Source organism: Orcinus orca, chromosome 15 (assembly GCF_937001465.1).
Source record: "Orcinus orca chromosome 15, mOrcOrc1.1, whole genome shotgun sequence".
In the NCBI taxonomy this organism is placed as follows: domain Eukaryota; kingdom Metazoa; phylum Chordata; class Mammalia; order Artiodactyla; family Delphinidae; genus Orcinus; species Orcinus orca.
The window spans coordinates 34,802,453-34,814,919 of NC_064573.1; the positions used below are offsets into that span (position 1 = coordinate 34,802,453).

Below are 12,467 nucleotides of genomic sequence, written 5' to 3' on the forward strand. Positions count from 1 at the left end.
ATTGAATTTCCTCCAAATTAAATACTTCTGTTCTTTGAAAAACTCAATTATTAAAATAAAATAAAAAGCTGTTGAGACTAGCTATCAATTACAGGAAACTAGATATCAATTACAGGAAAAGATCTGTAAAAAATACAAACACATGGAAGCTAAACAATACACTACATAATAACGAAGTGATTACTGAAGAAATCAAAGAGGAAATCAAAAAATACCTAGAAATAATGACAATGGAAACAAAATGACCCAAAACCTATGGGATGCAGCAAACGTAGTTCTAAGAGGGAAGTTTATAACAATACAATCCTACCTTAAGAAACATGAAAAAATCTTGAATAAACAACCTAACCTTGCACCTAAAGCAATTAGAGAAAGAAGAACAAATAAAGCTCAAAGTTAGCAGAAGGAAAGAAATCATAAATATCATATCAGAAATAAATGAAAAAGAAATGAAGGTAATGATAGCAAAGATCAATAAAACTAAAAGCTGGTTCTTTGAGAGGATAAACAAAATAGATAAACCATTAGCCAGACTCATCAAGTAAAAAAGGGAGAAGACTCAAATCAATAGAATTAGAAATGAAAAAGGAGAAGTAACAACTGACACTGCAGAAATACAAAAGATCATGAGAGATTACTACAAGCAACTCTATGTCAATAAAATGGAGAACCTGGGAGAAATGGACAAATTCTTAGAAATGCACAACCTGCCAAGACTGAATCAGGAAGAAATAGAAAATATGAACAGACCAATCACAAGCACTGAAATTGAAACTGTGATTAAAAATCTTCCAACAAACAAAAGCCCAGGACCAGATGGCTTCACAGGGGAATTCTATCAAACATTTAGAGAAGAGCTAACACCTATCTTTCTCAAGTTCTTCCAAAATATAGCAGAGGGAAGAACACTCCCAAACTCATTCTACGAGGCCACCATCAACCTGATACCAAAACCAGACAAGGATGTCACAAAGAAAGAACACTACAGGCCAATATCACTGATGAACATAGATGCAAAAATCTTCATCAAAATACTAGCAAACAGCACATTAAAAGAATCATACACCATGATCAAGTGGGGTTTATTCCAGGAATGCAAGGATTCTTCAATATACACAAATCAGTCAATGTGATACACCATATAAACAAATTGAAGGAGAAAAACATATGATCATCTCAATAGATGCAGAGAAAGTTTTCGACAAAATTCAACAGCAATTTATGATAAAAACCCTGCGGAAAGTAGGCATAGAGGGAACTTTCCTCAGCATAATGAAGGCCATTTATGACAAACCCACAGCCAATATCATCCTCAATGGTGAAAAACTGAATATATTTCCACTAAGATCAGGAATAAGAGAAGGTTGCCCACTCTCACCACTCTTATTCAACATACTTTTGGAAGTTTTAGCCACAGCAATCAGAGAAGAAAATGAAATAAAAGGAATCCAAATCAGAAAAGAAGAAGTAAAGCTGTCACTGTTTGCAGATGACATGATACTCTACATAGAGAATCCCAAAGATGCTACCAGAAAACTACTAGAACTAATCAATGAATTTGGTAAAGTGGCAGGATACAAAATTAATGCACAGAAATCTCTGGCATTCCTATACACTAATGATGAAAAATCTGAAAGTGAAATCAAGGAAACACTTCCATTTACCATTGCAACAAAAAGAATAAAATATCTAGGAATAAAACTACCTAAGGAGACAAAAGACCGGTATGCAGAAAATTATAAGACACTGACAAAAGTACTTAAAGATGATATAAATAGATGGAGAGATATACCATATTCTTGGATAGGAAGAATCAACATTATGGAAATGACTCTACTACCCAAAGCAATCTACAGATTCAATGAAATCCCTATAAAACTACCACTGACATTTTTCACAGAACTAGAACAAACCATTTCACAATTTGTATGGAAACACAAAAGACCACGAAAAGCCAAAGCAATCTTGAGAACAAAAAAAGGAGCTGGAGGCATCAGGCTCCCTGACTTCAGACTATACTACAAAGCTACAGTAATCAAGACAGTATGGTACTGGCACAAAAACAGAAAGATAGATCAGTGGAACAGGAGAGAAAGTCCAGAGATAAACCCACGCACATATGGTCACCTTATCTTTGATAAATGAGGCAGGATTGTACAGTGGAGAAAGGACAGCCTCTTCAATAAGTGGTGCTGGGAAAACTGGACAGGTACATGTAAAAGTATGAGATTAGATCACTCCCTAACACCACACACAGAAATAAGCTCAAAATGGATTAAAGACCTAAATGTAAGGCCAGAAACTATCAAACTCTTAGAGGGAAACATAGGCAGGACACTCTATGACTTAAATCACAGCAAAATCCTTTTTGACCCACCTCCTAGAGAAATGGAAATAAAACAAAAATAACCAAATGGGACCTAATGAAACTTCAAAGCTTTTGCATAACAAAGGAAACCATAAACAAGACCAAAAGACAACCCTCAGAATGGGAGAAAATATTTGCAAATGAAGCAACTGACAAAGGATTAATCTCCAAAATTTATAAGCAGCTCATGCAACTTAATAACAAAAAAACAAACCACCGAATCCAAAAATGAGCAGAAGACCTAAATAGACATTTATCCAAAGAAGGTATACAGACTGCCAACAAACACATGAAAGAATGTTCAGCAACACTAATCATTATAGAAATGTAAATCAAAACTGCAATGAGATATCATCTCACACCAGTCAGAATGACCATCATTCATAAAGTCTAGAAACAATAACTGCTGGAGAGGGTGTGGAGAAAAGGGGACCCTCTTGCACTGCTGGTGTGAACATGATTTGGTACAGCCACTATGGAGAACAGTATGGAGTTCCTTAAAAAACTACAAATAGAACTACCATAGGACCCAACAATCTCACTACTGGACATATACCCTGAGAAAACCATAATTCATAGAGTCATGTACCAAAATGTTCATTGCAGCTCTATTTACAATACCCAGGAGATGGAAACAACCTAAGTGTCCATCATCGGATGAGTGGGTAAAGAAGATGTGGCACATATATACAATGGAATATTACTCAGCCATGAAAAGAAATGAAATTGAGCTATTTGTAATGAGGTGGATAGACCTAGAGTCTGTCATACAGAGTGAAGTAAGTCAGAAAGAGAAAGACAAATACTGTATGCTAACACATATATATGGAATTTAAGGAAAAAAATGTCATGAAGATCCTAGGGGTAAGACAGGAATAAAGACACAGACCTACTAGAGAATGGACTTGAGGATAACAAAGCGAGAGAGTGGCATGGACATATAAACTACGAAACGTAAAATAGATAGCTAGTGGGAAGCAGCTGCATGGCACAGGGAGATCAGCTCAGTGCTTTGTGACCACTTAGAGTGGTGGGATAGGGAGGGTGGCAGGGAGGGAGATGCAAGAGGGAAGAGATATGGGAACATATATATATGTATAACTGATTCACTTTGTTATAAAGCAGAAACTAACATACCATTGTAAAGCAATTTTACTGCAATAAAGATGTAAAAAAAGAAAAAAAGAAAAGAAAAGCTGTAGAGTTGTGTCAGTAACACTCTTCCAACCCCAAAATATGACAAGTAAATCCATTAAAAAAGTAGTCAAAAGATCTATAAGCACTAAGATCTCATCATCGTTAGTCATCAGAGTAATACAAATTAAAACTACAATGAGATTCCACTATACAACCATTAGAATTGCTACAATTAAAAAGAATCAGGGACTGGAGCAAATGAACCATTTACATTTATTGGTGGGAATGTAAAATAGTACAGTCACATAGGAAAATTAGCAATTTTTCATAAAGGTAAATATGCGTTTAGTATATAGTCCAGTAATCTCACTCTTAGGTTATCGCCCTAAGAGAAATAAAAACATCTCCAAACAAAGACTTGTTCTCAAATGTTCATAGTAGTTTTATTTATAATAAGCTCCCAACTTAAATATCCATCAACATGTGAATACATAAATAAAATGTCATACATCCACACAATGGGATACTACTCAGCAATAACACAACAAACCACTGACATAAAACAACACGGCTGTATCTTTAAAGTTTAACACTGAGTTTAAAAAGCCAGGTATGAACAGGTATACATTACATGATTACATTAATATGAATTTCTATAATATGCATACTGAGTGCAATTATATCTGTATTTTCCTGGCACAGAGTGTTCAAGAAAGAGGAATGAATGAATTTGAAGGTACACAGGAAAATTTGGGGGTTGATGGAAATATTTCATTAATTGTGTTGCTAGTTAAATACATGTGTACAGTTTTCAAAACTCACCAAAATGTACACTTAACATGCATGAAATTTTATTGTGCATACATTTCACCTCAATTTTAAAATGGCTTTCCTGTGAATGAGGAGTATAATTCAAATTAATTGAATTGACTGTAACTCTATGTTTTTCAAAAAGCACACAATGTGTCAATTCAATATTCTACTCAATGACTACATGATACCGACCTTAAGGAAAGTTCAAAGCCATTTATGAAGATAGTCACGAACAGGGGTTTGGTAAGACTTAAAGCTAGGATATAGTACAATAAATTTGTCCTTGGAATTCAGGGGTGTGTGTGTGTGTGGTGTGTCTACTAGTCATATCAGAAATTGGGTAATGAAAAGGGGTTTATGGGAATTAAAAGCTAGAAAAAAGCTAGTGCTAGAAAAAGAAAATAACAGAAAGAATAAAAGTATGCTCTTAATTTGGATTAAGAGCACAATTTGAAGATGCCAATTTTACTCACTCTGTAGCCATTCAGATTGTATTACCAATGTTCAAATCAACTAATGAAATCAAAACCTGGATGTTATATGACTTGGTGAATGAAAGTTCTGATTAGAGTAGTGGGCAATTTTGTAACTGTGGTTTATTGTTGGGCATTGCCAATATGAATGGAATGGCACATATTTTGAAACTCAGAATTTCTTGATGAGTGAAAGTAAAATAGCGTTATAGACAGCAGTAGTAGAAATGGGATCATCAACTTGCTTGTGTTTAGTTTTGCTGATTAATAACTTCACTTACATATTCATACTCTTCTATTTAATTGATCTCTAACTAATATTTCTCAAAATGCACTCTGCACCACACCTGCAGAGAAACATGTGTACTAAAATTGTGATTTCTGAGATTCCTTCAAGCATACTCAACTGAGGTATTTTTAAGTTTTCTGTCTGAGAGTCAACAAGCACCCCAGGCATTGATTCACAGGTACCCCAAAGTTTGAAAACCCCAGTTTGGATTGTATCCATTTAAATATTAAGGGAATTTTAAAGTTCTGCAGCCCATATTATAAAAGTTAAGTCCTAGTTTTGGTCATCTAATTCATCCAATTTCCTGAAAGGAGGTGTCAAAAAGATGAAGGAATTCCATGAAGAATACTTGAGGGTTCCATACAGTGAAGAAATGGCATTATAATTGTTTAATCTTGAGTCATAAAATAACCTCAGGAAAGGGGTAACTGAGAGTATTATTGTTCTCGAAACTGCAAAACAATATGAATGGTAAACTAGAAACTTAATTTGTTCCTTATAAGCCAACTGAGGATGTACCTTATCCTGCATTCTACTATCTATATATAACACTGTATGTTATATATGTACATATATATATATCACATTTTAAATACAACATACATATGTTCATTAAAACTAAAAAATAAAACTCGCCCAATGATTACCTAATGAACAGAATGATTAGTTAATTTCATTCCTTGTATCAGCCATTCCTCATTACATATTTACTGACTACTCTAAAACTCTAATATTAATATTGTACAAAATTTTAAGAAAGATGCCATAACCAATGGAGATTACACTTCATTGATGATACCAGACTGGTATACATCTCTTAGTTATATGTAAATGTCTATAGAACTCTATATAAATATAATACAAATAGAGAAGAAATGAGTAGAGTTCAAAATACTTGAGGAGAAATTTCCATAGAGATGATAACAGAAAACCCATTCTTTAAGGTTGGGTAGGATTCAAACCAAAATATGCATGATGGTTATTACTCGGAAAGAGACAATATAGGCAAGTCATGAAGGCAGGATACAGTACCTCCTCAGTGGGATTAGAAAGATGAAGGGTGGTATTAAATCAATGGACCAGCACAAAGGGGTTAAATAGGGTATGGAATTTAACAGCCAAAAGTGTTATTTTGTGGTGGAGATAACACTGGTGAATGATCAACAATCATCTGTGGAAGGAAGAACATCACCTTAAAGAGGAGATTCTTAAAGTATCAAGGATGGAGCTTATCTTAGAAAAATGAGAAATCTGTGTGAGTAGGAAATCCCCCCAAAACTGTAGGACAAACCAAATAGACACTGAAAGAAACCAAAGCCTGGAGATATGGGCAGGGTCTCTACTATAAGGTGTTCCAGGTGTCACATTGAAGATTCTCCATTTGTCTGGAAAGTCAGAAGACGTCCTGAAGGTTTTTCATTAGAAACTAAATACAATAGATTTGTATTATGTAAAGCCCAATCTTGTTATAGTGTGGGAAGTAAATCAGAAGCCCAAGTAGAGGTAGCTGGGCCAGTTGGAAAAGTGATGTGTCATTGTAATTCATGTAAGAAATGTCAGTAGCTTCTCTAAGGTGTTAGTAAATAGAAAGTTGGGGGGATGTAGGAATGGGAGAGGGAGCAGTGGGAAACAGCAGTGGAAATGAGTAGCATTTATTGTCATCCACCTGCAGCCCACCCAGTGAGACTCTCACATAATCCCCATTACTTCCACTTTTGGTAGCAGAGTATAGGTATCTAAATAAGTAGATGTTCTCCTTTCCTTCTTAATTTATTGTACTATTAATTCCCATGTGTATGCTTAAATATGTATGTGTGAATGTGCGTGTGTGTACGCGTGAGAAAGGGAGAGAGAGAGAGGAGAGAGAGGAAAGAGAGGTGGGGTGGGGGTGGGAATGCCTGCTGAAAACACAGGAGTGTTTTCTTAAACTGGTGTAACATCTTGTTGGCTAAACGGAGATGCCTGTCATCCTTCATTAATAAAAATTAACTGTAAATCTCCTTGCCTCCCACAGGAGGGTCTTTTAAACATTCCATCAGGGGCTTGCAGAGGACGTCTGGCAGTGAGTCATTCAAGAAACAGCATGAACTGGCAGCAGAATCTACAAGGATTTTTTAAAAATTATATATTTATATATATTTAAAGTGTTACAATATATAAAGTATGTATTTATATACTTTGTTGTCTATCTGCCAGTCCTAAGCAGACTTCATCTGAATTTGTTTTCATGGTCTTTCTACAGACAGTCTCTTTTCCCACCCTCCCATCACTGCATCCTTATTCTTCCCTCACCACCCCTACACCCCCACCCCCTGCTGTCCTCCTGGTGCTGGAGACCAGTGCAATATCATTTTCCGCATAATAAAATTTGGAGTGACATTAATATAAGTGTAATTTTATAGAAGGGAATGGGCCTGGCTGATAGTTTCTACCTGCTGTGTTTTGATGATAGACATCAGGATGTCACCATCTGTGTAATGAAATTTCACCTCCGTAATGGTTCAGATTATCAAACATTCTTCCAAGCTGGCTCTGGGAATCTACTTATTTATTTATTTACATATTTATTTATCTGTGAACAGCACTGGATGCCTGTTTATTATAGAAGTTATGGGTGAAGAGAGTTTTAAGTGCATTAAGCAAAATAAAGGAGAAGAGAATCTAAACCTTTGCTATTGCTCCATAGATACATTGATCATGAAGTCACCCTTTATAGTCCTAGACAAAAGGTTTTATTTTTACATATATAATGCCTCCATTGCTCTCTAACTGGAACATATCAAATTGATAGGTTAGTGTCAAGTAGGTATAAAATTAAGGAACGAAAAATACATTGGGTGTTTTTAATATAGATATTTATATACCATCTAATTTAATCTCCAAACAGTGTTGTCAGGATGCAGTGAGTTAACATATAGCTCCAATAGACACATATAGGTCAAAATATATAATACTCACCAAAACATAGGTGCTATTACCCTTCAAAGCAAAAAGTGAGACTCGGAGAAGATAATTAACTTGTCAAGATGACCCAGGAATGAAACATGTTTTAACTCAGATCTGTTTGTCTCACAAATTCATACACTTTTCATTTCCAAGTTTCTTCCCAGGCACTGAGGCCAAATTGGGACAGGTGAGTGGGATTCAGTAGAGAGAATCTCAGATATGTCCAGCTGCCCCAATATGATTCAATATATTCAAGTTGTGATATTGACTATCTGCATCTCTAGTTGCAAGCAATGAACTAGAATTTGTTTGCTTTCTATTGCCTTGATGTGTAGCTGAGAAAAATGTCATTAAGAAGATGAAGAAGATAAGAGAGAGAATAAATATTGATTTATAATCATATCAGGTAGATAGCAAACTGCTTATTCCATTATATTATAAATCCATTTTTGTATGAATACTTAAAACTGCACTTCAGATTATACCCATATGTCTAGATATTTTGCAATTCTGAATTCTGAATCAATTTATGAATATTATAGCTGATTATATCTTCTACCTTCTTTTTAAAAAAATGCCAGTAGTATTATTTCATGATTATTCAGTGTCTTTTATTTTTATTTTTATTTTTTTTTGCGGTACGCGGGCCTCTCACTGTTGTGGCCTCTCCCGTTGCGGAGCACAGGCTGTGAATGCGCAGGCCCAGCGGCCATGGCTCACGGGCCCAGCCACTCCGCAGCATGTGAGATCCTCCCGGACCGGGGCATGAACCCGCGTCCCCTGCATCAGCAGGCGGACTCTCAACCACTGCGCCACCATGGAAGCCCTATTTTTCTATTTTTAACCTGAAAAACTTCAAAGATTCAAGTGTTTTTTGAATGTTTTAAATCGGTGTTTTAAATCAATGTTTTAAATCGGTGTGAATGCTTTAACTTTGATGTGTGCCACAAATGGTAAATAATAATAATAATTCAATCACAAAATATTTAAATCATTTACCTCTGTTGTAAATGCATTTTTATAATTTTTACTCATTTGCAATTCTCATATGATTTCTTGAGTAGGAAAGAAAGGAATGGAGTTAGTATTGTTTGTCACGTAAAATCCAAAGCCTCTTACTTATGTGATGGTCTGTAGGAGTGCAGAACCCACATGAAAATCAATTATAAAGTCTTTGCAAAAACCTGGGAATCGTGGGTGTACTTTATTAAGTGAAACTGACATTTGAGTCCCTCTTTTATAATGTCAATTGTTTTTACCCTGTCTCTCATCCATTCTGCATAGTTTCACTTTTTTGTGAAACTATGGTTTATGACTTGGTTTATATCCCACCCTTTGTACTTGTCTGACACCCCCAGTTTTATTGAAAACCCTCCTAAGTGATGGGGTACTTTTACCTGTCTTTAAGTCTACTGGGATATCTAGCACAGTGCACTGGACAATCAGGGATTCGGTTTACTTGCATTCAGTCACCTCTTTTAACTAGTTTTAAAACTAAGAGAGGTACCTTAGTTTATATATTTTGGCAGTACACTTTCAGTAGAACTCAGATTTTCTGCCTCTAGTCTATCTAGTGGACCTTCTAAGTGTTCTTATTGTCTCCTGTCATTTCTGGTTCTTAGATTCTCCTGCATGGAGCCTTAAGCCTTTCTTCATTACCTCAGTCAGGAGTCTCTGTGGTTGGAGATTGAAGAGCTCATTCTTGATCACCATCTTATGTGAGCTGAGGAAAGAATCAAAATAATTAATACCTGGACAGATGGCCTAAGAGTCACTGGTGTGTGAAACCAGCAATGTTTTGTTGGTGGTGAGCACATGCTTATTCTCTTTGGAATAAACAAACCCAGTGGTATAGGTTTGTTTATCAATAGGGGGTAAGGATAGAGGTGGGGAATAAGTTTATATTCTTGACATCTTCCATCTGGGTCTTGGGAAAAAAAAAAAACACCCTGCTATCTCAAAATTGGAATATTTCTTTTAAAATAAGCTTTACACAGTCCTAAAAATTTTGCACGGACCAGAGGCCAGAGCTTGGAATACTGTCTCTGAGTTAATAAGAGAACTCCAATGAGAGCCCTTTTGTCTATATCTGGGTACACCTATAGCCTCCAAAATACCACATTACACTATTTTATTTGCACTCCTTTCCAAATCACACCTATTCAGTTTGATATAAACATTAGATGGTAGATGACAGACATATATTTGATTGTCATTGACCTCAAAAGAGATAGGCTTGTCCTAGTAAAGACTTGTTGGCAGAAGTCCAAATCTTACCTACCAAACTGTGTTTTACTTTCCAATTTCCTCAGAGCCCCTCACATTTTCCCTTTTGGGAATATGCCATTTTCCAACACTTATCAAGAGAAATTATTCACTGATGCTTCACCACAAAAAAGACTGTCGCATTCACTGAACTTTTAATCTGAAAATTCAAGTTCAAACACTCGTACACACACACACACACACACACACACACACACACACACCACATGCATATAGAGTCTATGCTTTATCCTTCTATTTACTTTTCACTGAGTCCTCCTCTAGTGTTTAAAACTTCTTCAGCTGCTTTGATGTTTGCTCTTTCTTTAGAGGTAGAAAGATGAACAGTTCAAATGAAGTCTGTTTTCCTTATACTGGGTCTGGAGTCACAGCAGCAAAAGAATACCAGGTAAGGGTTGAGCTTCAGTGAACTGGAGTTCTGGGTGTATAAACTTAGGTTAGGGAATTTTCCATTGCTAAAGATTATGAATAGGCATGAACAAGGAGCCAAGGTAACTCAGGAAGTTAGGAGGAAGTGGAACTGTCAGTGGCCATAAACTTTTGATCAGATAGCTTCTAAGGAGGAAGAGGGCTTTGTGTTTCAGAATAAACAAGAAGCCAGAAATCCAGGTCCTATCTTATTACAATAAAAGTGAGGTAAAGAGGTCAGATCTGGGGCCCATTAACTTGCTGTGAAGTTAGAAACAAGGGTTGATTGTCACAGGTCTCAAATCACTGGGAGTTTCTGAGTTCATGCAAAGTGTGTTAGCTTTAAGAATAATGTAGTCTCTTTCTACTGCTCTGAATTTGTAATTTAGCCAGAAGATTGAAGCTAGACTCAGTAAATTAGGAATAGAAGAAAACTTCCTCAACTTGATTACAAACACCTCAAATATTCTATAGCTAACATTACACTAAAATGATGAGAAACTCAAAGCTTTCCCACTAAGATCAGGAACAAGGTAATATGTCCCCTCTCACTACTCCTTTTTGTACTTGAGGTACCAGCTAATGAAGTAAAACAAGAAAAGGAAATAAAAGGTATATACAGATTGGGAAGGAAGAAATGAAAGTATACTTTTTAACAGATGACATGACCATCTTTGTAGAAAATCTGAAAGAATCAACAACAACAACAACAAAAAGACTCCTGGAACTGATAAGCAATTATGGCAAAGTTGCAGGATATAAGTCTCCTATATAAAAGTTAATCACTTTCCACTTATTAAAAAATAAGTGGAATGTGAAGTTAAAAATACAATACCAGGGAATTCCCTGATGATCCAGTGGTTAGGGCTCTGTGCTTCCACTGCAGGGGGGGCAGGTTCCATCCCTGTTTGGGGGAACTGGGATCCCTCATGCTTCACAGTGCAGCCAAAAAAAAAAAAAAAAAGCAATACTATTTACATTAGCATCCTCCAAAATGAAATACTAAGGTATAAATCTAACAAAATATGGACAAGATCTATGTAAGGAAAACTACAAAATTCTGATGAACAAAATGAAAAAAGAATTAAATGGAGAGATATTTCATGTTCATGGATAGCAAGACTCAGTATTTTCAAGATATCAGTTCTTCCCAGCTTGATCAATAGATTCAATGCCATCCCAATCAAAATCGCAACAATTTATTTTGTGGATATCAACAAATTGATTCTAAAATTTATATAGAGAGGCAAAATACTCACAATAGCCAACACATTAATTAAGTAGAAGAACAAAGTTAGAGGACTGACACTTCTTGACTTCAAGAATTACTGTAAAGCTACAGTAATCAAGACAGGCTGGTTGGCATTTGTAAAATGATAGAGATCTCTGAAATAGACCCACATATGTGTAGCCAACTAAACTTTGACAAAAGAATAAAGTCAGGTGCAGTACATCCTGTTTTTCTCACGAGTTTATTTTGTATAGAATCTACTCAGCCACCCTTTGGTGATGATTTTCTATTATGCAGAGAGAAGCCAGGAATCTAGTTAAACTCATAAGGTCAAAAACTTCTATATGTCTGTGATTAAAGAAAATAAGAAAAAAATTCAGATTCAACTGAAAAAGAAAAGAAGACAATGACATATATATATATATATATTATTTGAAATTGTATACAGTATATTAAAACCTTGATTGAACTAAACCTAAAGATTTAAAACTTTATATTATCTTGAAGTTTTTTTTT

The 12,467-nt window shown here is 35.5% G+C and overlaps 1 long non-coding RNA gene across 1 annotated transcript in view; it reads right to left on the reverse strand.

Annotated features, from left to right (window-relative positions):
- Window positions 1-1,537: 1,537 nt before the first annotated feature.
- LOC125961242 (uncharacterized) overlaps window positions 1,538-12,467 on the reverse strand; it is a 1,149,807-nt gene continuing 1,138,877 nt past the window's right edge. The window contains exon 3 of the long non-coding RNA XR_007471672.1: window positions 1,538-1,689. This is a non-coding gene — a long non-coding RNA (uncharacterized LOC125961242). The remainder of the gene's footprint in view (window positions 1,690-12,467) is intronic.